Source organism: Ursus americanus, chromosome 35 (assembly GCF_024610735.1).
Source record: "Ursus americanus isolate L20-20 chromosome 35, mUrsAme1.1.p, whole genome shotgun sequence".
Classification (NCBI taxonomy): domain Eukaryota; kingdom Metazoa; phylum Chordata; class Mammalia; order Carnivora; family Ursidae; genus Ursus; species Ursus americanus.
In genome coordinates this window covers 3,486,319-3,511,890 of record NC_142161.1, presented here as the reverse complement: position 1 = coordinate 3,511,890, position 25,572 = coordinate 3,486,319, and the positions used below count along the sequence as shown (strand labels likewise).

Here is a 25,572-nt window from a genome sequence, read left to right as displayed (position 1 = left end):
ATTTCCTGGTGTAGCAAGTTGTGTGGGTCCTGTCATAGATCTCTGTGTCCTACTGAGAGTCTCACTACCCCACATCCTTTTGCATTCAACAATCCTTAACTTGGAAACAATTACATCTGAAAATAAGTGAGTTTAATTTTATATTGAAATGAGGATTGATGATTTAACTATGATGTGTTCAATCATTGCATCTGTGATGAAAATGGGTGGGTGGCACTTACTTAAAAATACTCCATGTAATGGAGTAAGAAAAAAACACAAGATTAGGATCCTTGTAACCTCACACCCTCTATGCTACTCTTTCACCTAAGCCAGAAAGAAATCACACTATGATAAGCAGACAAAGTGTTTAGATAATCACTGTCGCTCTTTCAATGTACCTATTGTTATGCCAGTGTTCCTCCTCATGACCTGTGTCTGTTCAGATGCCGATGTTGGAGCCAAAAGCAGAAAAATCTAATCACTCTTTGCTGGAGAGTTCAGGCTGCAGCCCTCAGACAATAGATCCTGTCACCGAGGTCTCCTTCTCCTCACGGTTTCGTTTCCACAGCTCAGCTCTGCCCACAAAGGCCAGAATAGACACCAGAGTTTGGTCATTAGGTTATCAAACCTTTGCCTTTATGTTTTTGCCCTCATCTCAATTGAACCACAGTAAGCTCCCATGCCTTGTACGCTCAGTTCTGAAGAGAATATACCCTAGGTGACCCCATACAGCTCCACAGAAGTGTTGATCATCTAATAATTGGTTGTAATAAAACTTTCTCTGGGTATGTACATTAAAAATAAGGTTGTGCCCTAAGGATATTCCTCCGCATCATGGCAAACAGCAAAGATCCACTGCCTGTCACTGTCTGTCTCTTGATACGGTAGCCAAGGCTTAACATCCCTGTCTCAAAATCATTGTAGCCTCAGCTAAATTGGTTGAAGCATCTTCAGAATGCGCACTGCATATGTCTCCGTGAACTCGGATGGAGCCACATACAGTAACTGGCCTGCTCTCTAGGGGATAGCCTATGACTCTCTAAAAATGCCCAGCTGCCTGAGTAAATGGGAAATATTATTAATTTCTCCTCCTATTATTCAACTTCAATACGTTTCTCAATGAAGGGAATCTCGTGGTTGTGCTTCTGTCATTCAAGAAGTGTCCATGTGCAGGACAGATCTTTTGGACACTCCCCCACCAAATGCTGAATGAATAGATTTTTTAATAATCTTATCTTAAACATTGAAAAAGACACTACCAGACTGGTCATGCAATTAGTACTCCAGACCCCTTTATAAAACCTAATCCCTTAGCAGAGGCAAAGTTAATTCAAGTAACTGAACTAGTGGATATCTCTGGGGCATGTCATTTTACAAAAAAATTATGTAGCCAGTATCAGTCAATATGTTTTTAATGTAGGTCACAGCTTCCAAATACTAAAAAGACAGCGAGGTTTCTTAACTTTCTAATTTTCTTAACCCTCTCATGCATCCTATTAGAAAGGGATGGCAAATATATGAATTATTGACTGCCTTCATGCTGTTCAAAAAGTTTTTTGTCATAAAGACAAAGTCTTACAATACAAAAGGCACTGTAAAAGCTAGGAAAGAATGAAGAGCTCGTCGTATGAACATACCATTCTGATTAAGGTTCTTATGCAAGAGCCTCTTACAGAACATAAAGACAAGTCCATGGAAAAAGCTTAATAATTGCATCTTAGCTGTGGAAAATTTGGCCCCAATTTTGTAAAGAATCACTAAAAATGGTTGATTTGTTTGACCCATGAGAACCAGCTATATGAAAGTCAGGACAGCTGCCTGATAGAGGCGAATGATCTCCAATGAACACGTACTAAAATCTGCCAGAGACAACACATCACAGTAGGGACATATTGGATGCAGCATTAAACAAACACTGGCAGGGAAACTTTTCTGGGATAGCAGACAATGGAGCTGTTCATGCCCGCCTTGTCTTGGAACCAACAAAATCCCATAAAATCTGGAAAGGTAGACTATGGTCTGGAATTCTGTCCCAAGGAAGTATGTGAGTATCTCCAAAAGGATCTTATACAATTTCATTCCCTTCATGAGCTACGTGTATGTACTAATAATAGTATTTTATTTACTGCATGGATTGAAGCCCTCTCTCCTTACACAATCACAAAAGTAATCACAAAAGTTAAAAGTCAACTGGATATTGTGTTTACTACCTGTGCGATTTCAATTAATCTCTATATAGTGGAGCAAATTTCTCTGGGACAGTTAGGTAAGGTTAGCCCTCACACAGAAACTTCAGTTCTCCTATCACCCCCATCCCCAATCCTCTCTTGTAGTGGAAACAACAAATGGAATATGAAAACTGAAATGAGTTACTATAGCAGAAACCCTTGGGCTCCTGTGGGCTAGAACATGTTAGCCTTAGCCCTGGATCCTTCCCTCATAAAGTGCTGTGCTGTCTTACCATAAACTGCTTCCCGTAGCCCACATAACTCAGAATGTCCCAACCCAACTCTTCACAAACTGAACTAGATAAATAAACCCTTGACTCTTCCTTTCATCTCAGGCACAGAGTGCTCTCCTGGCCTTTCATTTAATCAGCTCTAAACAAAATCGCAGAGGGAGACTGCCATTAAGACGTGTGAAGTGACCTTATTAAGCACTTTTTATTACCAGTTCAGCAGATAAACTATCAGAAATGGATCCCTGGTTACGTGTGTACCAACTAGTTTGGCATCACACATCCTTCATTGACAGGAATGGAAAATGTTGTTCATATTAGAGATCTTTCTTTCTTTCTTTCTTTCTTTCTTTCTTTCTTTCTTTCTTTCTTTCTTTCTTTCTTAAGTAGGCTCCATGCCCATTTTGGAGCCCAACACAAGGCTTGAACTCACAACCCTGAGATCAAGACCTAAGCTGAGATCAAGAGTCAGAGGCTTAACCGACAGGTGCCCCTCATGTTAGAGATCTTAAACTGAGGTTCTCAAGAGAATCAGCAGAAGCAGACAGTTCACAGAAGTGAGTGCCAACCCATGAAACATGAAACAAATGTATTACTGCATGAAGCAGATAGCTCCATCCAAGGCCATTAGAAGACATATCCCCAGATGGTTGGCAACACTGGTTATCATAATCCTCTGTAGATTCTTTCCTTTGTCCTTTTAGAAATATATTCCCACTTTAATAATAAATGCTACATATTTCTAAATTACTTGACTTTGTTCTTTTAGTACTAAAATAACTTGAGTATAGCCTTTATTTGAGACAATACCCATCCTAATGCCATCATTCACTTCTACTAAGCCATTGGTAGTGCAACAGAGGGAAAACATTATCAGATATATTATTTTGTGTCAACTCCTGGAAAAGCCAAATAATAACCATACCCCAGTTACAACGACTACAGTGACTTTTAATCAATAAAATTAGTCTTAAAATGTGAGAAAGATTTAGAATAGAGTTGGTATAACTAGACTTATATGAAGAACGTGTCTCGACTTGAATATGAGAGTTGGTCCAACGCTCCATTGCACCACTCCATTATTGACTGCTATGGTGTTTCCTTCCTAGAACTATATATTAAATCTTTAAAGGAGTCCAAACACTTGAAACGATAGCTTATTTCTATAAAATAAAAGTTCAAAAATCAGGAATAGGAAACACTGAGAGGCCAAGGTCCTGCATGTGCCCATGGCATGTGCCTCCTCTCTCTAAGGAGCAGAGTGATTGGTATTCCATTGAGAGAACAAGCAAGGTGTATAAAACATTACGGATAAGAGAGAGCGTGATTACAAAGTTATAGAACAAGGGATTTGAGTGGAGCAATGCAGTTGTTCTGTATCATGATCATATCACGGTTATATGAGTCTATACTGTATATTAAAATTCAATATTCACAGATATAACTATACACCCAAATAGTCCATTGTTCTATATAGTTTCTTTAATAAAAATCTCAAACACCGAGAACATAAAATAATTGATGTGGTTTCTATTTTCATGACTCCACTCTGCCTAATATATATGTATATTATTTTCTCAGTTTCTCAGTTTGGAAGAGAAAGCACCAGCCATGCCAACTGTGATAGGCAAAGTGGTATCAAAAAAAAAAAAATCAGGTGAAAAATGGAGGAAAAAAAACAAAAATAATTTAAAATATGATTAAGTTAAGGATTCTCGAATGGGTAGATAATCCTGGATAATATGGGTCCAAACGAAATCACATGCACACTTTTAAGAGAGAAGCAGAGGGAGGCTCGATGCCAGGAAAAAGAGAACTCAGTGAAACCATGGAAGCAGAGATTGGGTGATGTGGTCACGAGCCAAAAAATGCCAGCAGCAACCAGAGCCGGAAGAGGCAAGGAACAGTTTCTCCGTAGAGCCTCTGGATGGGGTACAGTCCTGTTGACATCATGATATCGGCCCTGTGAAAATAATTTCAACTTCTTGCTTTCAGAATAATGGCAGAAAGAATTCCTGTCATTTTAAGCCACCAAGCCTGTGACGAATTGCTCAGAGACAGTAGGAAACAAATCCGCTAACCATGATAAAGTTTGAAATCCTGAATGTGTCTGTATCCAAGCTATGTGACTGCACGCTCTGGCTGGAGCCCTTTTTTTTTTTTTTTTTTTTAAGATTTTATTTATTTATTCGACAGAGATAGAGACAGCCAGCGAGAGAGGGAACACAAGCAGGGGAGTGGGAGAGGAAGAAGCAGGCTCATAGCGGAGGAGCCTGATGTGGGGCTCGATCCCAGAACGCCGGGATCACGCCCTGAGCTGAAGGCAGACGCTTAACCGCTGTGCCACCCAGGCGCCCCTGGCTGGAGCCCTTTCTTTTCTTCTGTTGAATGCATTCTCACCTAAGTATGATAAAGCAGTTAAGCTAACAGTAACTGTACCTTCTTTCTCTTCTAGCTTGGTTTAAGAAGAAATAAAACAGTAAAATATAAGCCGCGCTTCCATCATCAGGCTTGGAAGAAATGGACCTATCAACGGTCACCTTGCTTCTACTGGACGGGAGCTAGTGGCGTAATCAAATAATAAGTAATCAAAGCTGTTGGTGTTGGGCTACGATACTGACATTTCTTATTCAGATATTTTAAACTTAATTGAACCTAGTGACTTTCCCTAGAAGAATAAACCAGTTAGCTCATAACTGACAACCATAACTCAGTCAAGAGGGATCATTCTCGTCAAACCAAATCACCAGTTCTATCCATCCTTAGGCAAAAATCGGAGATAACTTGAAAGTAGCCTACCCTGAGCAGGGGTGGGAGACTTAGGGAATGAATTATTTATGCAAATTCTTTCCTTACACTGATTTTATCTTCAACACTAAAAGAATTACTTTTAAAAACTGCAGAAGTAATATTTTAATTCAGACATGAAAATAAGACAGGGAAATTTGTAGCAAGATATCTCTACAATAAATATTAATCTCAATGCCTTTTGCAGTCCACTAGTAATACTTGAGTAAGGTGCATGATAAATATGTATAAAAATGTTCCCACGTATTCCAGGAAGAAATATTTCAAGCGTAGGTAACAATAAAAATGAAATGGCTAGAAAAAAGCTTATTTACCTTAAAACAATTGACCGTTATTGAGACAGACATAGATAAACAGAAAGAAATACTATGTTCTTCAATAATCACATACAGACTTTAAGGATTTTATTAATCACAAGTTAACTTATAAATTTAATTTAATTGCAAAGCCTAAATAAAAATTTTAAATATATAGCAGAATTCATCTTTTCCTTCTTTCTTTAGTAAATATCTGATGATCAACTCTGTAGAAAAGTTTGTGCTATATAATAATGATTGAAAGATACAACTTTCCCTTCTAATTCATAATAGTGTAAATGTGAACACATACTAAAAAAATTTGAAAAGAGCCTAATCTTCAATTCACAATCTTGAAGAAATCACTTCTTTCTGATTTCCCTTAAATACACAAATAATACATACCATCGTTCGGATCTAAAGAAAATTCCAACTCATATTTTTCTCAACAAGAAAATAATCAGAATACATAGAGAAAGCTATCAAATTTTGCCAAAAATATAGAAGAAGAAAATTTAAAACATAATTGTAACTTCTGAAAATCTCTCACGAAGCTATTAAAAAGCAGGTGTTGGAGGAGGAGACTTAAAGTTGAGAAATACTCAATTCAGGATGTAACATGAAGTGAAAAAAATCAGAATCCTACTTACATTAGATTTTAAGAAGAGAGTAAACCAAACATTAGTAATAAATTATCCGGGTACAGAATTACCAATTTCATATTTTGTTTTTTGCATATATTCAATATTTAGCATGTAATGTTTTATAACAAGCAAAAAATAACATTTGCAACATTTGAAAGACAAGAGTTAAAGGCTTAACCATAATAGGAAGTGCTAATTTATTAAAAATTGTTTGTATGACAGGAGTCTGAATAGCAAATGTAAAGTCATCTCTAAACCCCGAATTTCAAAGTAAAACATTACTAAATCACATCAAGAATCCAAAAACAAGAATAATTCATAAAATGTTCCTACCCTGTCTGGGTCATCTCCAGTCTAATATTTTACTATATGCCTTTAACATCTAACACATTAGCTTCCACCTGCAGACAGACAACAGCACAAACGCTATCCTGGAAGGTCTGTGTCAAAGGCCAGGGGGCTGCCCCGGTGGCAGGTTTGAGTGCAGGCAGCAGGTGTCTGCGGAGCAGTGTGTGCTTGCCGCGCAGAAGTACACCGCTGAGTCTTCAGGCTGCGAGTCTGCGATGTGCAGGGACAGATGTCTGGCCGTCTTATTCAGTAAGACAGTGAGCCTTTGGTCTTCTTTTGTGGTCATGCTGGAACGAATGTCTATAAGGAGCCGGGGACCTTTTCCAAGCTCTTGCTTGTACCAAGGGAAGTAGACTGAGGCACTGTCTGAATAGCTGCAGTTGATGACAGAGCTGCGTCCCTGCCGCACACTCAGGGTAGAAGGCCGCTGCTCCACAGTCTCTCCTCGGCTGAACCCTGTGCAGAAAGAAAAGGTCAGAGAGAGGAGAAGAGATTCCAGGTTCTTACCCGACTGAATGCTCTTTTCTACACTAACGGGGGAAACCTGAGTAAAGCCAGGCTTGACTTCTGAAGACTGTGCACTAATATCCTAAGTGTCCCATACTTGTCAACTCACAGCTCAGCTGCAGCCACGAGAACACGATTAAAGCTCCCCTGGATGTCCTCATGGCTCCTCCCCATTAGACCAGCTTCAGAACTGCAGCCTCCAGCCAGCTCAGCTCCTGCTCTTGCCAGGCCGTCCCCTTCCTCTAACAGAGGACTTTCCCACATGGTCCCCCAGCCAATGAGAAAAAGGCCCTGCTCCTGCCACAGTCTAGTGCACCAGATGCAGGAAAACAAGCCCTCCACGTGTTCTGCGTCGGCGCAGGTGCACTTCCGTCTGTGGTCACAGCGCTACTGATCTCACCAGGGAAATGCTCTTCTCCTTGCCTGTGCCTCCGAGGGGCTCACCTGCAGCAAGGCGGCAATCAGTCAAACAAATTATATGTTAGATCAGGGATGGAGTGCACAGCGAGAATGTGGAGATCAAGATTTATACCTCTGCGCACCACTGAGTCACTGATAGTAAGCTGGAAAGAGGTAGATGCTATCGCTGTTTATTCCGTGATGGGCCTGGTGCACATGTCTGACATCAGGAAGGAATCAAGATTCAATCTCTTAAACAAAGAAAATATAAAACCTTCCCTTTCTGCCAAATCTACCGTCCTCAATTGTCTGTTATGGAGAAAAACTCTAAAAGGAACAAGGAAGCCAAAGATTAGATATTTCCAATCCCTCTGATCTCAGACTCTGCTCATCTAAGCTGGTCTCTCCTGTGACCTTGCAATTTCCACAGAATTGACAGCACCAACAGTCAAAATGTGGATTCTTCCCTCGGTTAAGATGACAGTCATAAAAATTTCAATGATAAAGGAGCCAGAGGAAAAGTTCCATGAGTTAGGAAACAATTTGACCTATAGACCTGGTTGATTTGTGCTGAGAAATCCAACATGCTTTAAGAAATCTATTCCTATTGCTAAATGGATTATATCCTGGAAACATTGGGGGAAAGAGTAGAAAATCTCAGAATACATCAGGCTTCATGTTCAAAAACGTACCCATATATAAATTTATTCTACAGATGCTTTTATTTTCTAGTATCAAAAGGAATGCCAGGTCCTAAATGCAGTAACTGACTCAAATCCTTAGTGGAATTTCCTCTAAAGTGTGAGGCAACTTTCTGAGCATAGAGATTTCTGCTGCTTCAGATTCCACACTCTTATTTTTCTCCCAGACTCCACTCCAGTGTCCTTTTCCCAAGACATTGACAAAGTTCCTCAGTCCTGCAGATTTCCAGAATTATCCATTTCTGCCAAACACCCTTCCTCAACTACTTTAGTACCTGGATATTTTCCAATTACATCTGTATGGAAAAAAATCTAGGAAAGCCTAAATATTGCCATGTTTCTAGGGTACAGTACAAATATGCTAGTGATCATGAGAAAGGATCCCTGGGAAATCAAGACTACCTTACCTCCATACGTGGAAGCCTTTTTTTCTACGATTTATACTCACTGGTCCTCTGGAGTTGTGCAGAGTAAATACAGTCCTCATCCGCATGTCACACCCTTGAAAATCTGGGGACAACTATGATGAAGAATCAAAATCAACATATAAATTTGTCTGTGAATATAAAATGTGTTTTTACATACGTAAAATTTCTCCATTCTAAGAATCTTCCTCTGTCTACTCATCCATCCTCCACAGGATAGAATTCCCAGATCCTTCTTTGGGTGAATTTCCCTCTTCTTGGAGACAGATACTTTAAGTCAGTATTTGCCCTTTGGAGTTATGTTATGCAGAACTGAATGTTACAGCTTGAATACGCTCTCTCCAGAGCAGTGTTCTATAAACAAACTATAGCACAAGTATGATCACCCCCTGGGCAAAATTCATAGCCCCAGGATTACTTCATTGAATATTGCCGGACTCATCATCAAAACTTGCTGACCTATGAAGGCTTTATTCTAATACCTTCAGGGATGGCCAGCTGCATGAGGACGATGTTCCCCCTTAGTCTCCCAACTGCAGTGATTACATTTTATTTTTTTATTGTTTTTTTATTATATTATGTTAGTCACCATACAGTACATCCCTAGTTTCTGATGTAAAGTTCGATGATTCATTAGTTGCATATAACACCCAGTGCACCATGTAATACGTGCCCTCCTTACTACCCATCACCAGCCTATCCCCTTCCCCCACCCCAAACCCCTCTGAAGCCCTCAGTTTATTTCTCAGAGTCCATAGTCTCTCATGCTTCATTCCCCCTTCTGATTACCCCCCTTTCTTTATCCCTTTCTTCCCCTACCGATCTTCCTAGTTCTTATGTTCCATAGATGAGAGAAATCATATGATAATTGTCCTTGTCTGCTTGACTTATTTCACTTAGCATTATCTCCTCCAGTGCCGTCCGTGTTGCAGCAAATGTTGAGAACTCGCTCTTTCTGATAGCTGAGTAATATTCCATTGTATATATGGACCACAGCTTCTTAATCCAGTCATCTGTTGAATGGCATCTCTGTTCCTTCCACGATTTAGCTATTGTGGACAATGCTGCTATGAACATCGGGGTGCATATGGCCCTTCTCTTCACTACATCTGTTTCCTTGGGGTAAATACCCGGTAGTGCAATGGCTAGATCATAGGGTAGCTCAATTTTTAACTTTTTAAGGGACCTCCACACTGTTTTCCAGAGTGGTTGTACCAACTTGCATTCCCACCAACAATGTAGGAGGGATCCCTTTTCTCCACATCCTCTCCAACAATTGTTGTTCCTTGCCTTGTCTATTTTTGCCATTCTAACTGGCATAAGGTGATATCTTAGTGTGGTTTTGATTTGAATTTCCCTGATGGCTAATGATTTTGAACATTTTTTCATGTGTCTGTTAGCCATTTGTATGTCATCATTGGAAAAGTGTCTGTTCATATCTTCTGCCCATTTTTTGATTTTTTTATTTGTTTCTCATGTATTGAGTTTGAGAAGTTCTTTGTAGATCTTGGATACCAGTCTTTTATCTGTAGTATCATTTACAAATATATTCTCCCATTCCGTGGGCTGCCTCTTAGTTTTTTTTTTTTTATTGTTTCCTTGGCTGTGCAGAAGATTTTTATCTTGATGAAGTTCCACAAGTTCATTTTACCTTTTGTTTCTTTGCCTTTGGGGATGTGTCATGAAAAAGGTTGCTTTGGCTGATGTTGTAGAGGTTGCTGCCTATGTTCTCCTCCAGGATTTTGATGGATTCCTGTCTCACATCGAGGTCTTTCATCCATTTGGAATTTATCTTTGTGTATGTTGTGAGAGAGTGGTCAAGTTTCATTCTTTTGCATGTAGTTGTCCAATTTTTCCAGGACCATTTATTGAAGAGACTGTCTTTTTCCCACCGGATGTTTTTTCCTGCTTTATCAAAGATTAGTTGCCCAAAGAGCCGATGGTCCATTTCTGGGTTCTCTATTCTGTTCCATTGGTCTATGTGTCTGTTTTTGTGCCAGTACCATGCTGTCTTTGTGATCACAGATTTGTAGTACAGCTCGAAATCCGGCATTGTGATGCCCCCAGCTTTGTTTTTCCTTTTCAACAGTTCCTTGGCGATTTGGGGCCTTTTCTGGTTCCATACATATTTAAGGACTATTTGTTCCAGTTCTTTGAAAAATGTCATTGGTATTTTGACCGGGATAACATTGAAAGTGAAGATTGCTCTGGGTAGCATGGACATTTTAACTATGTTAATTCTTCTGATCCATGAGCATGGACTATTTTTCCATCCTTTTGTGTCTTCTTCAATGTTTTTCAAGAGTGATTTATAGTTTCTAGAATATAGGTCCTTTACGTCTCTGGTTAAGTTAATTCCAAGGTAACGTATGGTTTTGGTGCTATTGTAAATGGGATGGATTCCCTAATTTCTCTTTCTTCAGTCTCATTATTCGTGTATAGAAATGTAACTCATTTCTGAGCATTGATTTTGTATCCTGCCACATTACTGAATTGCTCTATAACTTCTAATAGTTTGGGAGTGGATTCTTTTTGGTTTTCCATATAGAGTATCATGTCACCTGCGAAGAGAGACAGTTTGACTTCTTCTTTGCCGATTTGGATACATTTGATCCCTTTTTGTTGTCTGATTGCTGTTGCAAGGACTTCTAGTACTATGTTGAATAATAGTGGCGAGAGTGGGCATCTTTGTCGTGTTCCTGATCTTAAGGGAAAGGCTTCCAGCTTTTCCCCATTGAGAATGATATTTGCTGTAGGCTTTTCATAGATGGTTTTTATGAGATTGAGAAATGTACCTTCTATCCCTACACTCTGAAGTGTTTTAATCAGGAAAGGATGCTGTATTTTGTCAAATGCTTTTTCTGCATCTATTGAGAGAATCAGATGATTTTTGGCTTTTTCCTTCTGGATAAAATCTATGATACTGATCGATTTGTGAATGTTGAACCACCTTGCATCCCAGGGATGAATCCCACTTGGTCATGATGGATAATCCTTTTAATGTACTGTTAGATTCTATTAGCAAGGATCTTGTTGAGGATTTTGGCGTCCATATACATTAGGGAAATTGGTCTGTAATTCTCCTTTTTGATGGGGTCTTTGCCTGGTTTGGGGATCAAGGTAATATTGGCCTCATAGAATGAGTTTGGTACCTTTCCTTCTGTTTCTATTTTTTGAAATAGCTTTAGGAGAATAGGTATTATTTCTTCTTTGAATGTTTGGTAGAATTCCCCAGGAAAGCTATCCGGTCCTGGAGTTTTGTTTAATGGAAGGTTTTTTATCAGTTTCATTCTCTTCATAATTGTCTTGTTTAAAAAAATCAATTTCTTCCTGTTTCAGTCTTGGTAGTTTATAGGTTTCCAGGAAGGCCTCCATCTCTTCCAGATTGCTAAATTTATTGGCATAAAGCTGTTGATAAAAGTTTCTAATAATCCTTCCAATTTCATTGGTGTTGATTGTGACCTCTCCTATTTCATTCATAATTTTATTAATTTGGGTCCTTTCTCTATTCTTTTGGATAAGTCTTGCCAGTGGTCTGTCAATTTTATTTATTCTTTCAAAGAACCAGCTTCTAGTTCTGTTGATTTGCTCTACTGTACTCCTGGTTTCTAATTCATTGATTTCTGCTCTAATCTTGATCAACTGCTTTCTCGTGCGTGGATTAGGCCTGTCCCTCTGTTGCTGTTCTAGCTTCTTGAGGTGAGAATATAAAAACTGCATTTTAGATTTTTCTATTCTTTTGAGTGAGGCTTGGATGGCTATGTGTTTTCCCCTTAGGACTGCCTTTGCAGTATCCCATAGGTTTTGGACCATTGTGTTTTCATTCTCGTTGGTCTCCATAAATTGTTTAAATTGATTTTTGATTTCCTGGTTTATCGAATCATTCCTGAGCAGGATGGTTCTTAGTCTCCAAGTATTTGAGTTTCTTCCACAGTTTTCCTTGTGGTTGAGTTCCAATTTCAAAGTGTTGTGGTCTGAGAATATGCAGGGAATAATTTCAGTCTTTTGGTATTGGTTGAGACCTCTTTTGTGACCCAGAAAGTGGTCTATTCTTGAGAATGTTCCATGGGCATTAGAATAGAATGAGTTTTCTTTTGTTCTGGGGTGTAGTGTTCTATATATATCTACGAGGTCCAACTCGTTGAGTATGGCATTCAAAGCTCTTGTTTCTTTGCTGGTTTTCTGCTCCGGTGTTCTGTCTATTGCTGATAGTGGAGTGTTGAGGTCTCCTACTATTAACATATTTTTATCTATAAGTCTCTTTATTCTGGTTAAGATTTGGCTTGTGTATCTTGCTGCTCCCCTGTTGGGGGGCATATATATTTATAATTGTCATATCCACTTCTTGTATACATCCTTTAAGAATAATATAGTGCCCTTCTGTGTCTCTAACTATAGTCTTTAGTTTAAAATCCAATCTGTCTGATATGAGAATTGCTACCCCAGCTTTCTTTTGAGGTCCATTGGCATGAAAGATGGTACTCCATCCCCTTACTTTCAGTCTGAAAATATCTTTAGGTTCAAAATGAGTCTCTTGTAGACAGCAAATGGATGGGCCATGTCTTTTTATCCAATCTGCAACCCTGTGGTGTTTTATGGGAGCATTTAGGCCATTTACATTGAGACTGATTATTGAGAGATATGATTTTAATGATGCCATGTTGCCAGTAAAGTCTTCGTTTCTATAGATTGTGACTTTCTGTTCTGTATCACTCATAGGGCCTTTTTACTTTTATAGAACCCCCCTTAATATCTCCTGTAGGGCTGGTTTCATGGTGATGAAATTGGCCAATGACTGGTGATTCTGGAAGGTCTTTATTTCTCCATCAATTCTGAATGACAGCCTTGCTGGATAAAGGATCTTTGGCTGCATGTTTTTCTCTGAAAGAGCTTTAAAAATGCCCCCCCCCAACCCTTTCTCTCCTTCCAGGTCTGTGTAGAGAGGTCTGACATAATTCTGATACCTTTGCCTTGGTACGTGAGAAATTTCTTTGCCCTGCCCACTTTCAATACTGTATCCTTGGATCTAATATTTGTGAAATGCACTATGACGTGACGTGGCGTGGGTTTGTCATGGTTGAGCTTGGGAAGGGTCCTCTCTGCCTCTTGGACACGAATGCTTGTTTCCTTTGCTAGATTAGGGACGTTTTCAGCTACAATTTGTTCAAATATGTCTTCTAGACCTGTTTTTGTCCACCCCTCGGGGATGCCGATGATTCTGACATTGGAACGTTTCATTGAGTCAGTAATCTCCCGTAACCTACAATCTTGTGATTGGATTTTGTTGAGCCCAGTTTCTATTTTAGCTTTCTCTTGTACTAACCCATCCTCCGATTCGCTGATATGTTCTTCTGCTTCATTCACCCTGGCTGTCAGAGCCTCTAGTTTTGACTGCATTTGGTTCATAGAATTTTTAATTTCTTCCAGATTCGCTCTCATTTCCACCCTTAGAGATTCTATATACTCATTAACATTTTCATTAATACTTTTTTCAAGTCTACACATCATCTTGACCATTGTTACTCTGAACTCCATTTCTGATAATTTGGTTACATCCATATCCATTAGTTCTGTGGCAGAGGCCACAGACTTATTGTCTTTTTTTTTTTTTTTTTTGCTGGGGGGGATTTCTCCTTCTCGTCATTCTGATGAGGAGAGGTTGCGGGGTTGTCCAGAGCCCAAATTATTGACTGGGACCCAGGCAGTGCACCCTTGTTTTATAGGGATCTTAGGGATGTGGGCTACTTGATTTTTCAGCCTGCCTTCTGGGGGAGGGGCCTGCCGCGCCGAAACTCAGGCAACCCTGTTTGGGTAGAGTCTACGTGTCCCCTGCGAGGGGGGATGGGGATGGACACCCTTTGAGCCGGTCTTTCCAGGCTTTTGTTCTCTGGTGGCTTTCCCTGGCGGTTTGCTGTGCCTCTTCTGAGAGTCAGAGCAGCAGCGGCCGAATCTCAGCCTCTGTCACAGAACAGAGGGATCGCGGACCATTCTCCACTGATGTTCTGGGCACTTTAACTCTGTTTCTGTTGGTGCTGCTCAACCCTGCAGCGTCCCGGGATGTGCGCCCCACACCCGGCGTCCCAGCCCTCACTTCCAGGGCCGGCGCGTCTCTGTCCTTCGTGTTTCTAACACCGCCAGCTGCCAGCCGCCCTGCACGCTCCCGGAGCTCCCGGTCTCAGTCTGGATCCAGTGAGCACAACGGAGCTCCGTTTCAGTCTGGTGGCGCTCGTTCCCCGGCTCACGGTCTCAGTCTGCTCTCTCGGGGGTGTCGTCCGCGAGTCCGCCCGCTCCCCCATGCAGGTGGCCACCGCTTCCCGTGCCCAAACGCGGCGGCTCCCTCCCCCTTCCATTTATCTTCCGATATCTGTGCACGGTTTCACGGCTCCCCGCTTCATACCTCAATACTCAGCACTGGAGATGTTCATTTGTAGAGATCCAGATATATCTTCCTGCGTCTCAGGCTGATTCTGCGGATGTTCAGGCTGTTCTGGTACCTATCCAGCTCGACTCAGGGGACCGGCTGAAAAAGGGGTCCCCTACTCCTCTGCCATCTTAACTCCTCCTCTCAGTGATTACATTTTATAACAATGTATTAGTGATGCTCTGTATTCATACATTGCATTTAAGGGGCATCCAGCTGGGATGATAAATATATTTGCTATTTGGGGGAAAGTCTTTAGAAACACATGTCAGGGTTCACACAGCACCACCACCTTCGGCTCTGTCCTGTAGAAACAGTGAGTGAGGCATGAGTTTGCTGGTAGAGCAACAGCGGCTCAGCCTGAGTCTCTTTTCCTGCCCAAGGTCTCAGACTTTTACATAAATTGGACCTCTCCATTCAGGCATTGAAACTGACTGGACCACAACTTTCTCAGACCCAAACTGCAGAGGTCTAAGTGGCTGGGCTTGCGTTAGACCCATTCTTTTTACACAGCAGGATGGTCCTACAGCATGGAGGTGGGGGCAAGAGTGTCAAAGAGGAAGTGAGGAAACTCACTTTCTCCCTCCCCCAGCTCATTTACTACCTGATTCTCCTTACTGTCGTCCTGAATACAGTCTGTATTTTGTAAAATGCCTTTGGACTAAAGGATTTCTAAGGGCTCTTCCAGCTCTAAATTTCTTTTATACCATATAACAAAGGAAATATTTATTGAGGACCGTTGTGTGCAATGTGGACTGGTGTCAGAGAGGGGTAACAGCCTGCATCATGGCACCCCAAGACCATTTTCCCAACCACATGAGACCTAGTGGGTCTGAGGTTGATCCTAACCCACCCTGAGGTCGCTTCACAAGCAGAGACTGAGTCTTCAGGGTAAGATCCTCTCTGGGTTTTCTTTTCTTCTATGAGACCAAAGATGGATTGAGGAGGACCTAAATCTACAGGAAAATGGAATAAAATGGAGCTTTACTCACTGAATATAACATTCACCACAGGCAGGGAGACAGGGTTGGCTCTGTGGTGGCTGAGCTTTTGCTCATACATATGTAAAGCGAAAAGTACTTTCTCACAAGGCCTGATTGCTCTCTAGCTTCTGGCTCCCTCATTCAAGTTTAACTCCGGTGTTCAAAATTCCCAGGCAGAAATGGCTATATAATTTGTGGTATGCAATAACAAAGGAAAATCTGGGGCCCCATGTTTAAAAAACAGGAAAAAATGTTACAGTATATAATAAAATATAAAGCTCTCTTTAAATTTTTTTTTTTTTTTACTGGGGCACCTGCCTGGCTCAGTCCATTAAGCGTCTGCCTCTGGCTCAGGTCATAATCTCAGAGTCCTGGAATCAAGTCCTATGTCAGGCTCCCCGTTCGGTGGGGAATCTGCTTCTCTCTCTGCTTCTGCTCCTTCTCTCTCTCTTTTTGGCTCACTCTCTCTCAAATAAATAAATAGAAGCTTTAAAATTTTTTTTAAAAATAAAAATTTTTTACTTATAAAACACAATAGAACTTTAATGATACATAAGATATAAATTGACAAATTGCCAAAAAAAGTTAGAAAAAGTATTATAAAAATTTTGTATAATGCAATAAATAATAATACTTTGGTAGTGTAATATCGTAATAATATTTTTCTGGCTTGCTTTTCTCCAAATTAATTTATTTGGTCATCAAAATTAATACTTTTAATAACTTCATTTCAATCAATATAAATGAAAGCAATGTCAGTTGCTGTTGGTAAACACGACCCTGCAAAAGGAATTTTTGAACATTTTTGATTTTGAGAAGGATAGTTCTGTTGGTGCAACTGATATTACAGATTTTAAAGACTATTTTATGTGCTATGACAAAAGTAGCATAAATATCTGATAAATTAGTTGAAATATAAATAAAGTGAATCTAGAGCTGATGCTTCTGGTGGAACAGTTGTTCTATAAACGATTTAACTCTTCATACCAATCAGTTTCATGTAAATCTAAATTAATTTTAAATGTAAATTTATACCGCAGCATTTTATTGTTTTCTCTGACATTTGCTGTAACTTTTGGAGGGTGTATATGAAACTAAAAAGTGGCTTCATGATTTATATACAATTCAGAATGCTTGTTTATGCATCTTATTATATCTTAAGTTACGAGACGAATTAATTTCAGATTATCCTCTGTGTTAAAATCGGTTCACTGAATAAGTTCAAAGTTCACATGAAAATGGTATTCTTTTCCACTGAAGCTATTATCTTTACCTTAAATTTCTATTTCTAAGCCTATAGATATTTGCTTTCTAATGTTGTAGTAATTTTTAAAACTAGAGCTTCTAAACATTTTAAGAACTTCTATCCCTCCAATATACTTTATGCAACGTCAAATTACACATTTGTATTTAGTAATAATTTATTGTTAAGGTTTACTGCCACCCGCCTTGGAGCCCAGCAGAGCCCCAGATGGTCCAAGCCTGTTGGCGCAGCTGCTGTGCAGGGCCTCCTGGTGGCGGGCCGGGCGCAGGCGCAGCTGCAGTTGGTGTGCAGGCCCGGGATCAGCAGGCAGCACTGTGTCTCCGCGGCGCACAGGTAGGAGGCGGCGTCTTCCAGCTGGGAGCCCGCGATGTGGAGGGTGCTGGACCGTTCCCTCGTGTTCAGTGTGCAGTTGAGCCTTCCGCTCTGTTTCGTGCCCGAAGCTATGAAAAACAGGGAGGTGAGGCCGCCGCCCCCGGGGTTCTGTCGGAACCACTGCACACTGTTCACAGCTTGGGAAAAATTGCACTTCAGAGCAGTGCCGGCTCCCTCCTGGAGGCTCAGGGCTGAAGGGCTCTGCTCCACCTCCAGCCCTCTCACCCCTGCGTGGAAAGAGAAGAACAAACACAGGTCATGTCACTGGGGGTCACTGATGCAGTTTCCAAACTTGTAAAATGTCCCAAGACACACCCCTGGGGCTGTAGGACCCTCTCGGAGCCCAGTTTCAGCTCCCCCCACCCCTGTGGGCTGTGGACCGCTCCCCAGCCCCGTCTGGACGCCCCCACTCACAGCACACCTGGACCCACAGGAGCCCCAGCAGAGCTCCCCAGTGTCTGCTCATGATTCCTTGTCTAGTTGCCGAGTTACCGATACCCTACTGTACAGACAGTAGAGTTCTGGGGCCAGAGAAACTGTGTCTTACAGTCAATCGTTCCAACACAGCCGCTGAGCACCAGTCACACCTCAGCCCTGCCACTCAGGGAACTCGAGACTCCACCCACAGTGGCCCAGTGACACTCATAGCAATCTCTCCAAAATTGTGCTTGTCAACAGTGCAGGAGGTGGGGGCAATAGTTCCAATGTAGGACGATATAAGGGGCTTTTTTCTTAAAACACTTTGTGTAAGAAATCCGTGTGAAGTAAGGTGAATCATATTTTCTAGAAGAGTCAATGGGGAAAGGGGGTTACACAGAACCATGAAGCATCGTACATAGTTTGATAGACAATGTGAGAATTCAGTTATATGAAAATACTGATGGGGCGCCTGGCTGGTTCAGCCGGTTGAGCATCTGCCTTCGGCTCAGGTCATGATCCCAGGATTCTGGGATTTGGCAGCATGGGCTCCCTGCTCAGCAGAGAGTCTGCTTCTCCCTCTGCCTCTCCCCTCACTCATTCTCTCTCTCTCTCTCTCTTATAAATAAATAGAATACTTAAAATTAAAAAAATAGAAAATAAAAATACTGATAAAGAAAAACTAACTGATAGCATGCAGTGTGTATTGAAGAAGTAAATACAATTTCTTAAAATCGAGAGAGTTCTAGAAACCAAGACAGTCACCATCTGCATAGAAAATGATTCCAACCAGAATTTGGTTGGTGAAAAAGGGAATGTCTGTATACTGTCCCCTCTGACTTAACTTCCACCTCTCCATCTCTCCTGTGCAACTGGTGGACACCTGGCTCACCCACAGAGCTGAGTCTGGCCAGGCCACACATTGCCGGTCACAGTCAATATTGTCCTCTCTCTTTCCTTTTCTGTCCCTTTTTTCCTTTTTTCTTCTCTTCATTCTTGTTCCTTCCATTCTCAACCATGATATATGAAAAGGTATGATAGCTGGAGTATTGAGATAATTTCTAGGTCAGTGGGTTTGGGGGATTTTATTCAGAACGATTAAAAAATTGAAAACAGCTAATGGACGTTTTCTGTTGAGCTTCCTCACAAGTGCCCAGAAATACTCCTATTTCCATGCGTCTCAGAGAATCATCCTCACAGTGGATTGGTAGAGATGGATACAGGTCCCATCTTTGTGAAGTTGATATGGAATGGCAGAACTGAAAACCTAAGATGAACTTTACACAGACAGGGTTGCCCGTTTCCCTCCACCTTTGCTATCTATAATTTGATTGTCTCGCATGTTTTCTGTTCTCTCCTAACTGTTCAACTCTCTTACCATCAGGGAAAAAAAAAACCAAAAAAACAAAAAAACAAAAAAACGCACACACACAAAAAACCCTTCATTTTTTGTAAAGCCTAGAGTGCCCCCTAGTGGACTAAAACATAAACGATGCCCGCTTGAGACCAAGTAACTCAGCAGACAGACACTGAGCCCCATATGGTCATTCCATGCTTCTTTTTTAATTAATTAATTAATATTAATTAATATTAATAATTAATTAATTAATTATATTATGATATATATTGAGGACACGAGTTGCGTGGAGCACTGGGTGTTACACGCAAACAATGAATCATGGATCCCTACATCAGAAACTAAGGACGTACTGTACGGTGACCATCGTTCCATGCTTCTTGATGAGGCAGATGATCAGAAAACAAAGTAACTGCTTAGATTTCATGGGGATTAAAAGTGAGCCAGGTTCGTGGACAAGATGGCGGAGGAGTAGGAGACACCGTTTTCAGCCGGTCCCCTGAGTCGAGCTGGATAGGTACCAGACCAGCCTAAACAACCACGGAACCAGCCTGAGACGCAGGAAGACGCATCTGGATCTCTACAAATGAACATCTCCAGCGCTGAGTATTGAGGTACGAAGCGGGGAGCCATGAAACCGCGCACAGATATCGGAAGATAAACGGAAGGGGGAGGGAGCCGCCGCATTTGGGCGCCGGGAAGCGGCAGCCACTTGCACGGGAGAGCAGGCGGGGCTCGCAGGCGGGGCTCACAGACGGCACCCGCAAAACAGTAGACTGAGACCGTGAGCCGGGTGCGCGCGCCACCAGGCATCTCGCGGAACACCGGAATCCCGGTGCGCTCACCGGATCCAGACTGAGACCGGGAGCTTCCGCAGCGCGCGCGGGGCGGCTGGCGGCTGGCGGCATTAGAAACACAAAGCACAGAGACGCCCCGGCCCTGGAAGTGAGGGCTGGGACGCCGGGTGTGGGGCGCACATCCCAGGACGCTGCAGGGTTGAGCAGCACCAACAGAAACAGAGTTAAAGTGGCCAGAACATTAGTAGAGAACGGGCCGCAATCCTTCTGTTCTGTGACAGAGGCTGAAATTCGGCCGCTGCTGCTCTGACTCTCAGAAGAGGCACAGCAAACCGCCAGGGAAAGCTGCCAGAGAACAAAAGCCTGGAAATACCGGCTCAGGGAGTGCCCATCCCCATCCCCCCTCGCAGGGGACACGGAGACACTACCCAAACAGGGCTGCCTGAGTATCGGCGGGGCAGGCGCCTCCCCCAGAACACAGAAGGCAGGCTGAAAAATCAAGAAGCCCACAACCCGGGCGCCTGGGTGGTGCAGTCATTGAGCGCCTGCCTTCGGCTTAGGGCGTGATCCCAGCTTTCCGAAAAGGAGTCCCTCATCGGGCTCCTCCGCTGGGAGCCTGCTTCTTCCTCTCCCACTCCCCTGCTTCTGTTCCCTCTCTCGCTGGTTGGCTGCCACATAAATAAATAAATAAAATCTTTAAAGAAGAAGCCCACATCCCTAAGATCCCTATAAAACAAGGGGCACGGCCTGGGACCCAGTCAATAATTTGGGCTCTGGAAACCCCGCAACCTCTCCTCATCAGAATGACAAGAAGGAGAAGCCCCCCCCCCCAGCAAAGAAAAGACAGTGAGTCTGTGGCCTCTGCCACAGAAATAATGGATATGGATGTAACCAAATTATCAGAAATGGAATTCAGAGTAACGATGGTCAAAATGATGAGTAGAATTGAAAAAACTATTAACGAAAAGGTTACTGAGAATATAGAATCCCTAAGGACAGAAATGAGAGCGAATCTGACAGAAATTAAAAATTCTATGAGCCAAATGCAGGCAAAACTAGAGGCTCTGACGGCCAGGGTCGCAGAAGCAGAGGAACGGGTTAGTGAATTGGAGGATGGGTTAATAGAGGAAAAAATGAAAATAGAAGATGGTCTTAAAAAAATCCACACCCACGAATGTAGGTTACGGGAGATTACTGACTCAATGAAACGATTCAATGTTAGAATCATCGGCATCACCGAGGGGGTGGAGAAAAACAGAGGTCTAGAAGAGATATTTGAACAAATTGTAGCTGAAAACTTCCCTAATCTAGCAAGGGAAACAAACATTCGTGTCCAAGAGGCAGAGAGGACCCCTCCCAAGCTCAACCATGACAAACCTACGCCATGTCACGTCATAGTGCATTTCGCAAATATTAGATGCAAGGATACAGTATTGAAAGCGGCCAGGGCAAAGAAATTTCTCACGTACCAAGGCAAAAGCATCAGAATTACGTCAGACCTGTCTACACAGACCTGGAATGAGAGAAAGGGTTGGGGGAGCATATTTAAAGCTCTTTCAGAGAAAAACATGCAGCCAAGGATCCTTTATCCAGCAAGGCTGTCATTCAGAATTGATGGAGAAATAAAGACATTTCAGAATCGCCAGTCACTAACCAATTTTGTAACCACGAAACCAGCCCTACAGGAGATATTACGGGGGGTTCTATAAAAGTAAAAAGGCCCCAAGAGTGATACAGAACAGAAAGTCACAGCCAATACAAACAAAGACTTTACTGGCAACATGGCAACATTAAAATCATATCTCTCAGTAATCAGTCTTAATGTAAATGGTTTGAACCATCCCATAAAACTCCACAGGGTTGCAGATTGGATAAAAAGAAATGACCCATCCATTTGCTGTCTACGAGAGACTCATTTCAAACCCAAAGATGCATTCAGACTGAGAGTAAGGGGATGGAGTACCATCTTTCACACAAATGGACCTCAAAAGAAAGCTGGGGTAGCAATTCTCATATCAGATAAATTGGATTTTAAACTACAGACTATAGTAAGAGACGCAGAAGGGCACTATATTATTCTTAAGGGAAGTATTCAACAAGTGGATATGACAATTATAAATATATATGCCCCCAACAGGGGAGCAGCAAGATACACAAGCCAACTCTTAACCAGAATAAAGAGACATATAAATAAAAATACATTAATAGTACGGGACCTCAACACTCCACTATCAGAAATAGAACACCCTGGCAAAAACTAAGCAAAGAATCAAAGGCTTTGAATGCCATACTCAACGAGTTGGACCTCAGATATATATAGAACACTATACCCCAGAACCAAAGAATACTCATTCTATTCTAATGCCCATGGAACATTCTCAAGAATAGACCATGTTCTGGGACACAAAACAGGTCTCAACCGATACCAAAAGATTGAAATTATCCTCTGCATATTCTCTGAAATTGGAACTCAACCACAAGGAAAAATTTGGAAGAAACTCAAACACTTGGAGACTAAGAACCATCCTGCTCAGGAATGACTCGATAAACCAGGAAATCAAAAATCAAATTAAACAATTTATGGAGACCCATGAGAATGAAAATACAACAGTCCAAAACCTATGGGATACTGCAAAGGCAGTCCTAAGGGGGAAATACATAGCCATCCAAGCCTCACTCAAAAGAATAGAAAAATCTAAAATGCAGTTTTTATATTCTCACCTCAAGAAGCTGGAACAGCAACAGAGGGACAGGCCTAATCCACTCACGCGGAAGCAGTTGACCAAAATTAGAGCTGAAATCAATCAAGCAGAAACCAGAAGTACAGTAGAGCAGATCAACAGGACTAGAAGCTGGTTCTTTGAGAGAATCAATAAAATTGACAGACCACTGGCAAGACTTATCCAAAAGAAAAGAGAAAGGACCCAGATTATTAAAATTATGAATGAAAAAGGAGAGGTCACGACGAGCACCATTGAAATTGGAAGGATTATTAGAAATTTTTATCAACAGCTATATGCCAATAAACTAAGCAATCTGGAAGAGATGGAATCCTTCCTGGAAACCTATAAACTACCAAGATTGAAACCGGAAGAAATTGATTCCTTAAACAGGCCAATTAATTATGAAGAAATTGAGTCAGTGATAAACAACCTTCCAAATAACAAAACTCCAGGCCCGGACGGTTTTCCTGGGGAATTCTACCAAACATTCAAAGAAGAAATAATACCTATTCTCCTAAAGCTATTTCAAAAAATAGAAACAGAAGGAAAGCTACCAAACTCATTCTATGAGGCCAATATTACCTTGATCCCCAAACCAGGCAAAGACCCCCTCAAAAAGGAGAATTACAGACCGATATCCCTAATGAATATGGACGCCAAAATCCTCAACAAGATACTTGCTAATAGAATCCAACAGTACATTAAAAGGATTATCCACCACGATCAAGTGGGATTCATACCTGGGATGCAAGCGTGGTTCAATATTCGCAAATCAATCAGCGTGATACATCATATCAACAAGAAAAGACTCAGGAACCATATGATCCTCTCAATCGATGCCGAAAAAGCATTTGACAAAATACAGCATCCTTTCCTGATTAAAACACTTCAGAGTGTAGGAATAGAAGGTACATTTCTCAATCTCATAAAAGCCATCTATGAAAAGCCTACTGCAAATATTATTCTCAATGGGGAGAAGCTGGAAGCCTTTCCCTTAAGATCAGGAACTCGACAAGGATGCCCACTCTCGCCACTATTATTCAACATAGTACCACAAGTCCTTGCAACAGCAATCAGACGACAAAAAGGGATCAAAGGTATTCAAATTGGCAAAGAAGAAGTCAAAATGTCTCTCTTTGCAGATGACATGATACTCTATATGGAAAACCCAAAAGAAGCCACTCCCAAACTATTAGAAGTTATAGAGCAATTCAGTAACGTGGCAGGATACAAAATAAATGCTCAGAAATCAGTTGCATTTCTACACACGAATAATGAGATCGAAGAAAGAGAAATTAGGGAATCCATCCCATTTACAATAGCACCAAAAACCATACGTTACCTTGGAATTAACTTAACCAGAGGCGTAAAGGACCTATATTCTAGAAACTATAAATCACTCTTGAAAGACATTGAGGAAGACATAAAAAGATGGAAAGATATTCCATGCTCATGGATCAGAAGAATTAACATAGTTAAAATGTCCATGCTACCCAGAGAAATCTACACTTTCAATGCTATCCCCATCAAAATACCGAGGACATTTTTCAAAGAACTGGAACAAACAGTCCTTAAATTTGTATGGAAACAGAAAAGGCCCCGAATCTCCAAGGAACTGTTGAAAAGGAAAAAGAAAGCTGGGGGCATCACAATGCCGGATTTCGAGCTGTACTACAAAGCTGTGATCACAAAGACAGCATGGTACTGGCACAAAAACAGACACATAGACCAATGGAAGAGAATAGAGAGCCCAGAAATGGACCCTCGGCTCTTTGGGCAACTAATCTTTGATAAAGCAGGAAAAAACATCCGGTGGGAAAAAGACAGTCTCTTCAATAAATGGTGCTGGGAAAATTGGACAGCTACGTGCAAAAGAATGAAACTTGACCACTATCTCACACCATACACAAAAATAAACTCCAAATGGATGAAAGACCTCGATGTGAGACAGGAATCCATCAAAATTCTAGAGGAGAACATAGGCAACAACCTCTACGACATCGGCCAAAGCAACCTTTTTCATGACACATCCCCAAAGGCAAAGAAACAAAAGATAAAATGAATTTATGGGACTTCATCAAGATAAAAAGCTTCTGCACATCCAAGGAAACAGTCAGAAAAACTAAGAGGCAGCCCACGGAATGGGAGAAGATATTTGCAAATGACACTACAGATAAAGGACTGGTATCCAAGATCTACAAAGAACTTCTCAAACTCAATACACGAGAAACAAATAAACAAATCAAAAAATGGGCAGAAGATATGAACAGACACTTTTCCAATGAAGACATACAAATGGCTAACAGACACATGAAAAAATGTTCAAAATCATTAGCCATCAAGGAAATTCAAATCAAAACCACACTGAGATACCACCTTACGCCAGTTAGAATGGCAAAAATAGACAAGGCAAGAAACAACAATTGTTGGAGAGGATGTGGAGAAAGGGGACCCCTCCTACATTGTTGGTGGGAATGCAAGTTGGTACAACCACTCTGGAAAACAATGTGGAGGTCCCTTAAAAAGTTAAAAATTGAGCTACCCTATGATCCAGCCATTGCATTACTGGGTATTTACCCCAAAGATACAGACGTAGTGAAGAGAAGGGCCATATGCACCCCGATGTTCATAGCAGCAATGTCCACAATAGCTAAATCGTGGAAGGAGCCG

General features: G+C 41.5%; 1 pseudogene; it reads right to left on the bottom strand.

The window, feature by feature from the left end:
* Positions 1 to 6,633: 6,633 nt before the first annotated feature.
* Positions 6,634 to 9,072, bottom strand: LOC123792264 (T cell receptor alpha variable 13-1 pseudogene; annotated as a pseudogene).
* Between the last annotated feature and the right edge of the window lie 16,500 nt (positions 9,073 to 25,572).